This window comes from Oryctolagus cuniculus, chromosome 4, assembly GCF_964237555.1.
Source record: "Oryctolagus cuniculus chromosome 4, mOryCun1.1, whole genome shotgun sequence".
NCBI classification, from domain to species: Eukaryota; Metazoa; Chordata; class Mammalia; order Lagomorpha; family Leporidae; genus Oryctolagus; species Oryctolagus cuniculus.
Window position 1 is genome coordinate 108355924 of NC_091435.1, and position 16452 is coordinate 108372375.

Consider the following 16452-nt stretch of genomic DNA (forward strand, 5'->3'; position numbering starts at 1 on the left):
ACTAGTCAAGAAGGACCTTGACCAGGCTTGAAGGGAATCCCCTCTTGGGTGGGGCTCCAAGAGGCTGGGCGGAGAGTTACTGTACCTTCCCTGAATATATCAAACATGTTTTAGAGACCAGTGTTATGGTGCAGTGGTTTGAGCCTCTGCGTGCAAGGCCAGCAAGCATCCTATACTGGTTCATGCTATGGCGCTGGATGGCCCAAGTCCTTTGGCCCATACCACCCACATGGGAGACTCAGGTGAAATTCCTGGCCTGTGGCTTCAGCCTGGTCCAGCCTTGGCCGTTATAGCCATTAGCAGATTCAACCAGCAGATTGAAGCTCTCCTTCTCTTTGTCTCTTCCTCTTTCTCTGCTACTTTGCCTTTAAAATAAATAATAATAAATAAATCTGTTTTTAAAAAGACATATTTCAGAAGGAAGAGAAGTTTGTATATCTGTTAAAGTCTCCACAGCTCATAAATTTTTGACCCCAGTTTGAAACTGCTGATCTAGTAGGTGTTGGTAACCTTGATATATTAGAGGGGAAGTGGATCAAATCAAGTAAGCCATGAAGTCATTCAAAAGTTACCTCTAGGGAAAAGATAAGTGTTCTTAATTGAAGTGACCGATCTCTTTCACTCTCTGAGAAAAGACTTTTTGGCTACTTTAGATAGATAAATTCACAGTAATCCTTAGAATTTATGTAGCAGAAAAGCTACAAGGAACTGTTTTTTGCCCTTCTGTCAGCTACTTTCATCTTATATCTGCGTAAAGCCAAGTCTTTAAAAATATGGCCTTTTGGTCACTGCTAATTTATCAATCAAAGCTCAAAAGATTTCATAATCTTAACATTGACTTATTTTTAATGAGCCATAACTCTTTTTTCTACAATATTATTAAAAGACTATTAAATTAGAGAGAGCTTTCCTGTCCCAGGAGCTAAGAGTCAAAGGAAAAAGTCATTTTGGAAGTGACATCCCACTGGCAATATCACTATGATAACCCAAGAAGAATGAACTGTAGAACACATTTCTTGTTCATTTCACGGTTGGCATGTTTATTACCTATTTATTTCACTCTATCTGTTTCTGGAAAAACCTTGACATTGAAGATATTTTTCCTTTATTTGAAGTGTGCCTTTGGACTATGAGAAAGAAACTTGAGAACCCCTGATGGGGCATTTGGGTATGAGTACCCTAGTAAAAACCAGCATCTTTATCTCCTTGTGTCAGTTTTCTAAAAAAAAAATTTTCAGGGTTCCTGGGACAAGGTTTATTTGGTTGGACTTTTGTATTAATATCAGATAATAATAACAAGTGACATTTATTGAGTGCTGTTTACATCAAAAGCAGTGAGATAAATTACTTCATATGTTATATTTGTGCAACAACCCTATGATAATATTAATACAACGTCTGTGATAATGCTAGGTATTTTTATCCTGAGTGAACAGTCGGATACATTGAAGCTTGGAGTGGTTAAGGAAATTCATATAATCACATTGTTGATGGTAAACAGAACTGGAATGAGAACTTCAGCAGTATTATCCAGATCAGGCCCTTGGCTGCATCTAGCTGCTATTTGTGGCTTAGCACCTGTGCAAATAGAATATTTTCCCACAGCTAATGGGCCATGGTCTACTCTGTGCTGAACACTTGTTCTACATTGAGAACTGGTGCCCATGAATTAATCAACAAAATATATCCACAAACTAACGTGGAAAAGAATGAAATTTAATTTATGATTAAGAACATACATAAGCTGGTGAACTGAAAGGAGGACCAAAGACAGAAGTTTTTGGTTCTGATGGACAAAAATTATTTCCTCAAAATTGTGACATTACTGGTAAGGAGCAGTTGTCAGCCTGCCCATTGCTAAGAGTAGGGATAAGGGGCATAATTCTCTCTTCCCACCCCCAATCAGTAAAATAATTTCAGAAAACCATGAAAGGTTTTTTACAGAGGCTACAACTTTATAGTCAGTGGCTTAAGGACCTCAAGAATTATAAAAAAAAAATAATAACCTTAGGGAAGGTGAGATTTGAGAAATAATGTGTTTAATGGATCAAGTTACACTGAGCTTCAATGGACATTTACATTAGACGTGTATGTATATAAAAAAAGAAGCATGACCCCTACCTCACCCCATATCACACAAGTAATTCTAGATGGAATGTAGAACTAAATGTGAAAAGAAGAGCAATAAAAATTCTAGAATATAACATAGAAAAGTATCTGTGTGACTTTGCAGTAGAAAATGGTTTCTGTGATTTCAATAAGATTTGGTTCCTTCATGCAGGAATTTAAATTCCACAAAGTCTATGTTAAAGGTATTAGGAGGAGAAAACTTAATTCAGTTGTGGCATTTGGAGTTAGGGAATTGGGGAATCATTAAATTGGATGAGGTCACTGATCAAATGGTGTAAATGAAGCAATAAAAGGAAAATACTACAGATACATGCAGCCAACTGGATAAGTCTCTTAAATGTAATGTTGAGTAAGCAAAGACAGACACAAAGAATATATATTATAAGATTTTATTTATAGGGGTTGGCGCTGTGGTGTAGTAGCTAACTCCACCGCCTGCAGTGCTAATATCCCATATGGGTACTGGTTAGAGTCCTGGCTGCTTCACTTCTGATCCAGCTCTCTGTTATGGCCTAGGAAAGCAGCAGAAGATGGCCCAAACCATAAGTTTTTAGATTTTATTTTATTTTATTTTTATTTATTTGATAGGTGGAGTTTACAGACAGTGAGAGAGAGAGAGACAGAGAGAAAGGTCTTCCTTCCATTGGTTCACCCCCCAAATGGCCACCACGGCCAGTGCTGCGCCTATCCGAAGCCAGGAGCCAGGTGTTTCTTCCTGGTCTCCCATGTGGGTGCAGGGGCCCAAGTACCTGGGCCATCCTCCACTGCCTTCCTTGGCCACAGCAGAGAGCTGGAGTGGAAGAGGAGCAACAGGGACTAGAACCCAGCACCATATGGGATGCCGGCGCCACAAGCAGAGGGTTAACCTAGTGCGCCATGGCGCTGGCCCCAATTTTACCTGTCTTTAAGCTTCATATAAATAAAATCTTTTTAAGAGATTTATTTATTTATTTATTTTAAAGGCAGAGGCAAAGAGAGAAAAAGAGAGAGAGAAAAAGTCTTTTATCTGCTGGTTCATTCTCCAAATGGCCGTAACAGCTGGAGCTGTGCCAATCCAAAGCCAGGAGCCAGGATCTTCTTCTGGGTTTCCCATGCAAGTGCAGGGACCCAAGCACTTGGACCATCTTCTACTGTTTTCCCAGGCCATAGCAGGGAGCTGTATTGGAAGAGGAGCAGCAAGAACATGAACTAGAACCCATATGGGATGCCAGTATTGCAGGTAGAAGCTTACCCTGTTACGCCACAACACCAGTCCCAATATCTTTTTACTAGGATGGGCATTTGGCCTACTGGTTAAGATTCCCACATCCTGAATCTAAGTGTCTTGAGTTTGAATCTTAGTTCTGCTCCCAATTCAAGTTTCCTGCTAATGGACTGAATTTCTGGCTCCTGGTTTGGCCTGGCCCACTCCTTATTGTTGCAGGCATTTGGGCAGTGAAGCAGCAGATGGAAGATTTCTGTTTGTCTCTTTCTTTCAAATAAATAAAACTAAAAATACATAAATATTAATTAAAATAATATTTTTACTAAGGTATAATATGTATATAAGAAAATGAATGTCATAGCTGCAAAAATCAATATTTTTTCATAAAGTAAATAACCCCAGTATAATGAATTCAGAGATCAAGAAATAGAACTTTCTCAGCATTCCAGCCATTGCCTCTTCAAAAATAACAAACACTTCCCCAATCACAAATTATTGTGGGCCAGCCCTGTGGTGTAGCTAGTAAAGCTGCCATCTACGGTGCCAGCATCCCATATGGGCACCAGTTCGAGTCCTGGCTGTACCACTTCTGATCCAGCTCTCTGCTATGGCCTGGGAAAGCAGCAGTGGAAGATGGCCCGAGTTTTTGGGCCCCTACACTCGTGTGGGAGACCCCAGAGGAAGCTCCTGGCTCTTGGCTTCAGATCAGCGCAGCTCCAGTTGTTGCAGCCATCTGGGGAGTAAACCAGCAGATATGGAAGACTCCCCCCACCCCCACCCCCGCCCGTCTCTCATTGCCTCTCTGTAACTCTGCCTTTCAAATAAATAAAATACATCTTTGAAAAAATTATTGTGGTTACTTCTCAATAGGATGGATTCCCAACCAAAATCTGGTTCAGATGTCAAGTTTAATGATGTCAAATAAGTACCAAGAAGGCACGAGAGGGCTTATTACACAATGAGGCTTTCTAGAGATAGCAGGGCAGGCATCCCAAGCTGGGCTGAAAAGAGCTTGAAAGAACAAGAAAAGGAGCGTGGTCTGAGCTGGTCATGGGGTGGTGCCAGAGTCCATGTTCCTTACTGTAGAAGGGGGCCGGCATAGTTTGAACCCCTCACTGTCATCAAAGAAGGGAACACCAAAAGCTTTTGATCAACTTGTTCAGATGTAGGGCATAAGGGAAAAGAAATGAGCAAGGCTTGAAAGATGTCAGAAGTTTAACATCAAAAAATGGAGTCCAACTTTTTTTTTTTTTTTACACAAACACAACCTACATTTATTTCCCACTCACGCTACATGTCATCAGGGTTTCATGGAGGGAAAGAGTTCTGATCCATGTCATCTTTGTTCTAGATTGTCAGAGCTACTTTTTTTTTTAACAAGGGATTTTTTTATTTATTTGTTTATTTGAGTGGCAAAGTTACAGAGAGAGAGAGGGAGAGACAGAGAGAGAGGTCTTCTATCCACTGGTTCACTCCCCAAATGGCCGCAATGGCAGGAGCTTGGCCAATCTGAAGCCAGGAGCCAGCAGCTTCTCTTGGGTCTCCCATGCATGTACAAGGGCCCAATCACTCAGGCCATCCTCCATTGCTTACCCAGGCCATTAAAAGGAAGCTAGATCTGAAGCGGAGCAGCCAGGACCCAAACCGGTATCCATATGGGATGCCGGCACCGCAGGTACAGGCTTAACCTACTACCCCACAAGGCCAGCCCTTGATACAGTAACTGTTACCTAGATCATTGCTAATCACTTTAGTAGAGAAAAGATAAAAAAAAAAAAAAAAAAAAAAAAAAAAAAAAAAAAAAAAAAAAACCAGACAACCTCATACAAGGTCTTAAAACTTTTGCCCAGACGTTGGATTCTGTCCCAGTTGCTCCTCTTCCAGTCCAGCTCTCTGCTGTGGCCCGGGAGGGCAGTGGAGGATGGCCCAAGTGCTTGGGCCCTGCACCCACACGGGAGACCAGGAGGAAGCACCTGGCTCCTGGCTTCGGATCAGCGCAGTGTGCCAGCTGCAGCGCGCTGGCCGTAGTGGCCATTGTGGGGGTGAACCAACGGAAAAGGAAGACCTTTCTCTCTGTCTCTGTCTCTCTCTCTCACTAACTCTGCCTGTCAAAAAAAAAAAAAAAAAAAAAAAAAAAAAAAAAAAGAAAGAAAGAAAAGAAAAGAGAAAAAGAAAGAAAAGAAAAACTTTTGCCCAGAAATGACATATGCCACCTGTGTTTTTACTTCATTAGCCAAAACAAGCAACATGACTCTGCTAGATTCAAGAGATAAGAAGACTGCGATCTATGACGTGTGCAGCAGGAGAACAACCAGAAATATCTGCTGAACCACACTGTTGTCCATCTCAGATGGATCTTAAAGAATGCATAGGAGAGATGAAGAAGAAAACACCCATGAAACTGAAGGAGAAACTTGAACAGAGATACAGAGGGTGGGAGGTGTGGTTCAATCAGAGAGTGCCTGAAATGAATGTGGCAGGAGGGGGCCCACACTGTGGTGTAGTAGGCTAAGCCTCCACCTGCAGCACCAGGATCACATTGGACACTGGTTCACATCCCAGCTGCTCCACTTCCAATCCAGCAATCTGCTTATGGCCTGAGAAAGCAATAGAGTACGGTCCAAGTGCTTTGGCCTCTGCAACTGTGAGGGAGACCTGGAAGAGGTTCCTGGCTCCTGTCTTTGGATAGATGCATCTCCAGCCTTGCAGCCATTTGGGGAGAGAACCAGTAAATGGAAGACCTTTCTCTCTGTCTCTCCCTCTCTTTCTCTGTAACTCTGCCTCTCAAATGAATAAATAAATCTTTAAAAAAAAAGGAATGTGTGGGAGATGAGGTTAGAAAGGAGCGTTGACTTTATTAACAGAAAGCCTTGAAATTAAGCCTTTTGGACTTACACTATTGTAAGAATGAATAATTTTAAGTGTATTGAACATGTGTTTTCAGTAAGATGGTCTAGATAAACAAGAATTTGGAAGCTATTGAAATACAGAAGAATAAATGAAAGTCTAAACAAGGACTGTGGCAGTAGGGATAGAAAAGTGGAGGCTAGAATCTTTGGAGCTCAAATTGGATATGAGGTGATACTGATGGTGATCATTATTCCATTTTAGTTTACATTGGATGACTGGAAGAATGATGTTGATATTTCTTATGACACAAACGACAACACAGGGAAAATTAACAATTTTGCTTTTGAAAACATTGTGTTTAAGGTAATGAAAGGCCATCTGAGTATAGTGGAATAGGGACTCAAAACTTATTGCCTAGCATCTAAGAAAAAAAGACAACATCTGAACCTAGAGATTCTTCAATCGACATCCAAGGAGTGACAATGGAAGCCATCAGTCTGGATGAGGTTGTCCATTGAGGGGCTACGGAGTTAGAAGAAAAGAGATTAAAGATCGAACTTTGGAGAATACTTGCTTTTAGGCAACATACTGTTCACACAGAAGCTTATAAAAAATGAGGGAGAATCTCTCAGGGATAAAGAAGCAACACAAGCCTCAGTGAAAAGGATCCAACAAAAAGCAAAGTGGTTCACAGTGTCAAATGCTGTCAAGAGGATACATAGAAGGAGCACCAAAAAGATGCCATTGGATTAACTGTCCAGAGGTGACAAATGACCTTTGGGAAAGGCATTTTAGTAGAGAGTGAGATTACAAGTCAGGAGGATTTGGGTAAGACAGGAGAGTAAGCATGGATAGATTATTCTTTTGATAAATTTGGGGCTGGAAAGAAGGTGAGGTATGTATGGAAAACTAGTTTAAGCAAAAGGCAGTTTCTGGAAAGTGTAGCTGTATAACTTGGCATGTCAACTTGTATATTTCCTTTGGAGAAAGGATTTTAGCCAAAGGTAAATTCTGCTAAATAGAACCATAATATTTGGTAAATTCTGAAACTCACCGTCAATACTCTCTAGGTGTGGCCAAGGAGAAGTCCACAAGGGTGGGCATGTGACTCAAGAGGTGATCGAATGGAACCCAGCCCTGAACTGGGCCTGGAGTGACCCAGAATTCTCCTGCTGTGTTTGGAAACTGGCTGAATGGCAGCTGAGCACTGCCAGTCACCCTTTTTTCCATTACCCAAGTCTGCCTGAGAAAGGCGCCAGCCCTGGGCTGAGAGAGCCAGAAGCTGGAGATAAAGAGCAATCCCAATGTGTCCCTCTTTCTAGATACACCTGAAACAGGACCTAATTCTGTCCTTTACTGTTAGGAAAGGCAGTCAAGCCCCCGTTTGATGAAAGCCAGTATGAATTGCGTGTTTTCCTATTTGCAACTGAACGAGTCCTAATCTAGCATCCCTAAAAGCTGCATCCACACACTGCCACTGGTACCTTCTACAGCACAGGTGGGGTTTTAAAGAATTGACTGATATTTAAAAAAAAAAATCTGTGATGATGGAAAAAGAAACTCAGAACAGAATTGAATTGAACATTTGTTTTTTCTTAGATTGCTAATGGGCTTCACTGTCAGAGCAGAAAAATGTTGCAATAAGATAAACACTAACTTTGGAGTCATCAGTGTACATAGTTTTCTTTGAGATATAGTTATGGAGAGCATGTGCATTAGATTATTTGGTTGTTGTTTTCCTCAAACAGAATTCTTTAAAAAACACATAATGAAATTGCAGCCAACAAAAGGATAATATCTTTGATCTTTGTAAAGAAAAAAAAATTCCCCTCTTTATAATGGAATTGCAAGTTTCCAAGATCTAGACAGATCTTTTCCCACACATGCTGCATGAACTGGACTTTCTTATTTGTTTTTGGATTAGTTCCCAATTAACATCAGACACAGCAGCAAGACCTTTTTCTCTTTTGTGTGGTATCAGGCAGCATCCGACTGTGAGTTGTAAATACCCAAGCTCTCTCCTGAAATCAGTCTTCACCAAATTGCCCTGGGGACCAGAAATGAGGAATTCCTCCTCCACTTGCAGAATTTAAAAAGCAAAAAAAACGGACTTTCAAAAGGAGCAGGAAAAAGCTTGTCCACAATAAATCACCAGCGAGCAAGTGTTCGGATAGGAAAAGGTTGATGTTAATAGAGGCAGCAGTTTTCTTTTAGCAGAAAAGATCTTTCAGTGCATTTGGAACTGACAGTTTGCGGAACCTAGAAAGTTAAGAAGTGGAATGGCACTAACTGCAGAAGAAACATCATTGTGTTCTATATTCTTTCTTCCTCTAATTGGGAAGTAGTTGCATTCAAATGTCTAAATTTTCTACAGCATTTCTGATCTCCACACATCTAAGACCACAGTTCACTTTTTGTTTGTGTGTCAAGGAGTTTGACCAATCCATTTAATTCTCAATGGGAATACATGTCAATGGGAATAAAAATGTGGCATGACAAAAGAGTCATTCTTTGGACCTTGCATATCATTATACATAAATTTTCTTACTGCATTATCATATATTAGTGAGAGAAAGCCAATGGCCTGGAGGTCAGAAGACTGGTGTCTAAGTCTGGCTTTACTGCTAGCAATTTAGAACCGTGGATACATCAGCTAAGCCCTCCAGGTCTGTTTCCTCAGCTGATACAGGAAGTTACGGGAGACATTGATATCCCAGTGATTATTCTAAATCTATTGGCATAAAGCAATCATTTTATTATATGAACAGATCTTATGGGTCAGATATTCAGGTAGGGCTGGGCCTAATCATTCTTTTGCTTTTGGGGCATTTACTGAGCTCACTAAAAAATGCTCAGCTGGCAGATGAGATGGTTTGAAGGGTTCAAGACAACCTCACTCACCTGGTCACTTGGCAGGGTTGAGCTCTGTCTGTCCTCTGGAGTGATCTTAGGGTGGTCAGACTTCCTATATGGTAGTTGATTTCTCCCAGAAGGAGTGTCTGAAAAGAATCGAGTGATTCTAACTTAGCATTAGAAATCATTCCAGCCGACGCCGCGGCTCACTAGGCTAATCCTCCACCTTGCGGCGCCGGCACACCGGGTTCTAGTCCTGGTCAGGGCGCCGGATTCTGTCCCGGTTGCCCCTCTTCCAGGCCAGCTCTTTGCTGTGGCCAGGGAGTGCAGTGGAGGATGGCCCAAGTGCTTGGGCCCTGCACCCCATGGGAGACCAGGAAAAGCACCTGGCTCATGCCATCGGATCAGCGCGGTGCGCTGGCCGCAGTGCGCCAGCCGTGGCGGCCATTGGAGGGTGAACCAACGGCAAAGGAAGACCTTTCTCTCTGTCTCTCTCACTGCCCACTCTGCCTGTCAAAAAAAAAAATAAATAAATAAAAATCTATATAAAAAAGAAATCATATACCATCGCTTTCACTGTATTCTATTTATGGAAAGCTTGCACCTAAACAAGGAGAATGGGTGCAAATCCTGACTTTTGCATCTATATTTTAAAACCTGCCATGCTTACTTAGAAGAGTTCAAATTTTATTTCTCCCGTTTTTCTCCAATAATCTGTCCATTGCCATATTTTATTCATTCACTTATCTATTCATCAAATATTTTAAACTGTACTCTGGGGCAGACATGGTGGGTAGCATACAGAAAAATTGGTGGTCAAAGCAGAAACATGATCTCTGCTATCTCAGAACTTAGAGTCCAATGCAAGACACACACATTAATCACATGAAGGTAAGTATACACTTATAAAATCTAAGCACTCTGAAAGAAAAGTTCAGGGAGCTCCGAGGGCACACAGTAGAGAGACTTGGTTCAATTAAAGCAAAGGGAAGGCTTCTCTACAGAATGAATGTTTACTCTGAGATATAAAGGGTGGGTTGGAGCTGGCAAGGTGAAAGGTATCATTACATCCACTTACAAGACTTCTTCTTGTGTTGCCCCTACATCTTGATCTTCTAATTTAGAAGACCCATTCTTTCCACCCCACTTGACTGCTCCTTAGCAGTCGTTCATTTGAGAAGTTTCATACTGAATATTGATTATGCAACCTCTCATTTGTTGTTATCTCTTGCCTTGCTACTGGCTTCCTACTGTTAGCTGAACAGAATCAGTAGGTGCAGTATGACGCTGGAGGCCCTTCGTGGGCGGACTCCATCTTAGCTTCCTGACCCAGTCTCCCCTACCCTTTCTGGATTTCATGTTCCAGCCATGCCAGCTTATGTATAACTCTCAGAGCGTGTGTTAATGTTCATGCCCCCTGTGCTTTTTTCTCACTCATTTCTCTTTCTGAAATATCATTTCCTTTGGTCTCTACCATTAAATGTTTTTTCATCCTTACAGGGCTTTCCCAATCCTTTCTCAATCCTAGAGCATACTCTATCCTCTCAGGATTCCTGTAGTTCTCTCTGATACTTCTTTTCTTTTTTTTTAACTTTTACTTAGTAAATATAAATTTCCAAAGTACAGTTTATGGATTATCAGATATTCTTTTCTATAAACTTTCCTAGACATGCCCTCCTTCCTACCAAGTTTTGGTATCTACGAAGGCAGGAAGGATGACTTAATCATGCCTCTTTCCCCCTCAGTGCCTGTCACCGCTTTCTACATAGCAAGTCTTTTGGAGAATGAATGAATGAATATACATCATTTTGAAGATTATAAGGCTATGAAGTGCAGGGACCTTTGCTACCTTTTAGTATCCTTAGCATTTAGCATCATGAATGGTGAGCAATGTTAATATTTCACCATAAATAAGTTTGTAGCTTTTCATGTGTGAACATTTGAAACATCACTGGACTGATTACAAAGTTTTGTACATATGCCAGTTACATTTTTAAGCACTTCCACCAAATCATAAACTCTTTAATGTAGAAAAAATTTATATTTTTCTTTTATTCTCCCAAATATTTATTTTATATATAAATCACTGATGTGAAATAAAAGCCCTTATATAATGTTTCCTGGGTTCAAAAGTTATTCAGACATTTTTCCCATTTGTTGTAGATGCATCACAGTGCTAAACACTACGGGGGTTTGGGTTTGTGTGTGCCTGTATATTGGAACTGTGTGAACACAGTTTGTCATGTCATGGATTTGCATATGCTATACAGGAAGTGGTATACCCTGAAAAGGAATAACCGTATCTAGTCAGTCTTTGATGCAAGTTAGTAATCCTTAAGTGATCTCAATCTTGTCCGTCAGTATTGCTGTTGTAAAAATGTCCTCACTGCATATTGTTTTTCAGTGCATTAGAAAGAAGAGGATAATAAGAATGGATTGGTGGAACCACAGGAAGTAGAACTGATAGTAATCAACTCACCAACAAGTCCAAGAAGGAGCTAGAAGCTAGCTCCCTATGCTACAGATGCAGAATCTGAGGCTCAGATTCACGCTTTTACCTTCATATTCCACAATGCTTGATCTTTGGGAGCATGAGATTAAAAAAAGACCTCACAGATTACAGGAAGCATGGCTTATGGGCTGTTTGTCCTCACAGTGTCTCTTCCGAACAACAGTGTTCCAGTACACACCTGTTGGATCCCAGTCAGAGCTTAGTAAGTGCATACTTATTTATATCACAGATGACATCATCCATTCATCTTGGAAGCCATAGTGCTCACCCCACAGGTTCAGCGGTTGCTAAGACGTCCACTTATTTCTTTGACCTCTGTGTGTCTTCAATCCTTGACCTTTAAGGCTTCCTGGTGCCAGCATGTCTGCAGCTGTAGGATCAAAGACCCTCAGGGGAAAAATCCATTCTTAAGTGAGTTGAAGACTGGGTGAATTATTAGGAAAATCAACTATATGCCCTAGGGCTGCTGTAGATCTGGAAAATGCCTGAACTATATCCCAAGTATAAACATCAAGCCCTAAGACCTAAACACAGCACTAGTCAAAGACAGGGCAGATACTAAAGTTCAGTCTCTTGCCTGCCAGTCCAGAGTCACATTCTTAGGTCCCCTAAGAGAGACTGAGGCAAAAGTAAATGCTCAATAAATATCTTTGAAATAGTTGAATGAATGAGATGGCACATGATGACATATGCAAATGTTTATTTACCAAAATTGCTAAGGTAATAGGAAAAGACACAGAATTTAAAAATAAAAGATGTGATTAGATATTTGAGTCTTAGAATTGTATCTAAATTCTATTTCCAGCTTTCAGGCACCCAGACAAAAGAGGCAATGCACAGTTTTCAATGGGCAAGAGAATACAGCACCATTTGTTCCTCACTTTTCTATCTCTGGGAGAAGCAACTTGTGTGGACAATCTTCCTACTACACCCAAGTGTCGCTTACTTCTTGAGGGCATGTGAAGGTCCTTTGGTATGAAGCCAGGGTGAGTTTTTGAGCAGTTTTGTAGTCATCCTCTCAAGTGTTGCTTGCTCCATGTGTGCTCAAAGAGGCTAACTCCACGCTGCTCACCACCCCCTGACTGCCTGCAATTGCTGCTTTGACACAATCCTCAGCCAGGACCTACTGTTTAAGGCAAACCTCAGAGCATTCTTCAAATATTTCCTAAGCCCTCTCTAGTTACAGATGCCCTTCCTTCCTTAGTCTTACAAAGCTAGATGTAGGGTATTTTTGCAATCTACTATACTTAGCATGGCTTATAATCCTTGGCCATGTTATCTCAGGTGCCCCCCTTAACAATCCCTTTACAAATAAAGTAACCTGAGTAGAATAAAATCCTTGTTGACTGATTGATCTAAGCCTTGCTGTGCATGCAGCCCAGTCTTGCTTTACAGTCCTCTGCTCTGACTCCCTCCTGCTCAGACTGCCCACTCCATTTAGCCTTTCTCTCCTATTTACAACTCAATTCCGTATTTTCCCTCTTGCTCTTTGCTCTGTCGCTGATAGTGTCCATCTCCCTATCTGAAGTCATAATTCAACTTTGAGCTTATCTTCCTCATGAAATTTGCTAAACAAAGTGTGTGTGGACTTGCAGACGTTAAATTCCCCTTTAACACTGACATGTATTTCTTTTAGTCTCAGGATTTTAGACATGACAATTAATTTGGACTCCTTTGTTTTATGGGTGAGAAAACGAAGATCCCCTCAAAGGTGAAATGATTTGCTTTTTAGTCCTTAGCCTGGAAAATATTTAACTTGCTCAAACTTCTTTGTGGTGTTTACTTTCCATAGCATCTAGTTTGGTGGGCTGAGAGATTTCATTTCCCAATTCATCACACATTGTTCTGTGGCTGGCATCCTGGGTATTCTTAATCAATAATTAATTAATGAACTAAGTGAAATAATGATCTCACCATTTGTTTTATATTCAACCTAAAGAATTAATGAATTCATAAATACAATAGGATCATTTAAAGTAAGAATAAAATGCATGAAGTATTTCATCCCTTGGTTATTTCAAAGCAGAATTGATAGCAGATGAGTTTTTTCATTGCTGTAAATCAGTCCTATCATTGTAGCACAACAGTTACCAAATATCTTTCATCACCTACCATTTCTGACAACTCTTTCGATTGAAATCATCTCCTTTAATACTATGAGTTTTAAAAAACATTTCTAAGTCAAGAATCTATCTACCTTGGTAAATTTTCTCTCCTGGAATACCAAATGGGCCGTGAGGGTCTTGTTTATAAGAGGCAGATTTATAGAATAGAAAAACAAGTCTGTCTTTGTAGGAGCTTCTCCAAACAGGAGATGTGAGAAGTCTTCAGAACAAAGAAGAGGTCATCCTTAAAAAACACAGGAAGCTTTGATCTTTCTCCTTGCCTAGAGCAAGGTGAAAGGGGAGTCTTAAACAAGTCCGATCTGTGTATTTAAGCTAAACAACACTTCCAACGTGTATGGGCAAGCGGAAAGGGTTATTCAAATGGTGGCTATACAAATACACCACGTGTAGAAGAAATTCCTTTTTTCCCCTTCTAGGTTTAACTATCGTAACTAGACTTCTGCAAAGGGGATGAGTTGACAGGGGAAGAATGCACATTTGCCAGAAATAAAATTGCAAGTAATTTTGGACATTTTACCTTCATGTCTATAACTTAAAATTCTGTATTTCTTTGCAGATGGGCTTGCTTCCTAACCTTGTAACTGCTGACTCATTTGTGAAGACCCACAACATTTAGGAGAATGCCCCAGGACCAGGAGAGGGAAAGGTGTGATGACCAGGCTTGTGCTTTGACTCATCCTAGGGAAATGTCCTTGTACGAGGGCTTGTACAAGTACAAGCCCTTCAGATACTTGCTTATCTTTCCCCCGTTAGCACATCTGTCCCTGCAAATCTTATCCAGTTACTGTGTAATGAGTCACCAAAGCACTGCAGATGTGTGGGTGCTGATACTCATCCCCTCGATAGTCACAGAGATCTCAAGTCTTGGTGGCAAACCTAGTACAGTATCTAGAAACATTGCATTGAAATCCATTGGGGATATGAGGAATTTATATTTCTGAAGTCATGACTGTTGATTCTTTTGCAATAGAAATTATTCACCCCTGCTCACTTTCCTCCACTAAAGTAAGAATGAGTTAGTATTAATTTTGGTTTGAAATGGATCAAAAAAGTGTCAAATGACTGTTCTCTTCTCCTGTATCTACAGCCATTGCAGTGGATTCTGTTAACTCCCAGGATACAAGAGGGCAGATGAGTGGAAGAAAAGTAGCAGAATTCTAAGGTTGGTCCCTCGGCTGTTGTTTTTATAGGACATTCCTATGGTTCCCAGAAGGGACATTGTAAGGGAAATAGACACCGGGTTCCAGGCAGTGCTCACCAGACACCCAGAAACTGGGACAGGGATACAAGGTGGAAGTGCAGTTATCGAATCTGGCCATAAGGCCATAGATGGAGAAGCAGGGCAGTTGGATGGGGAGTCTCAATGTGTTGGTCCAAGCTCTTAAATTCCTGTGATCTCCATTTAAGTCCCTAAATTGGTCTTACAGGCAGGAGTAGGTCTGTTTGTGTGTGGCGTCCTAGTCAGTATTCCCTGTTTGTACCATACAGGGGCCAGTAGTGCCACTCCAGTTGTGTGATTTACAAAGAAGCATGTGGCCAAGCTGAAATCCAGGACTCCTGCTCACAAGCCAAGTGTCTCCATGGTCTGTGTTGGTTCATTGGCAACACCTTTCTGTAAGTCCCAGAAAGATTCCCTATACGCTTGGGGTAACCCTGCCGTGAGGATCATTTGGCCCAGGACTTATAGTTGGGAAAATCTTCAGATTTACCTTCTGGAGATAACCCACAAAGATGTTTTCCCTCCAGTCATGGAGATAGTTAGGATTGGAATCGGGGGCCTGGTTCATCATTCAGTTCAAACAGGTCCATCCCATCAAAAGACCACTATCACCGCTGTTGTGACGTTCCCGTGAGTCAGAACAAAGGCAGGCACAGGTTTGGCAATTGGAGAGGGAGCCAGATTGTAATCTCCCCTCTTCCCCTGGGCCAACTTGCACATCACACCTGGTGGCTCTGCCTCTATGTCACTTAAAAAATAAGGGCTGAAACACATTTTGTAAATGGAAAACTCATTACATTACATTTTTTGTTCTGGACTACTAATTGCTCCCATAATGAAAACATCACAGTTTTTGTTAATGCATTTTAGTACACCTTCATTTTTAAATACGTCGGCACTGTAAAAAAAAAAAAAAAAGAAAAAATAGAAGTAGACTGTGTCTCCCTCGTTCTCTTGACTTCTGGCTCTTTCTTACTCTCTTGACTTCCAGTCATGGAGCAGGAGGGAAGAGGCAGGAGCTGGAGCTAGGCAGGCCTGACACCTTCCCTGCAAGCACTGAGCTCCCTGCGGCGGCTTGTCATCTTTAATAATTCTTCCTCCAGGAAATGTCATTGCTTCATTGCATTGCAAGAAAATGATGTCATGGTGTGGAGCCCTGATCCATTTCCTGACTTTTAACCTGAGTCTGGTAACCTTTTTCAGCTGTCCTGCACCCAACGAAAATGAAACACATTGAAATGTAAAGGCCAGCGCATCTCATAAAGGTTTTTGAGGCCCCAGGGCGGGGCTAGCTTCTGCATATACATTAATGATCAAAATACAGTCATGTTTGGGTGTCACATCCTGGATATGGCAGGGACCCAGTACTTCGGAAATGGAAAGGAAATAATCTTCAGGATGTGTCTAAAATTTCTTGGCAGAAACTCTCCCTTCCCCTAACAGTGGGTTTAATTAGTAGTGACAAAGTTAAATTTAATTAGGATGCCTTGCTCGTTTTTTGTTCGGGTGGTGGTTTTTGTTGTTAAACTCTGTGTGAAAACGACCAATGGCCCCCGGA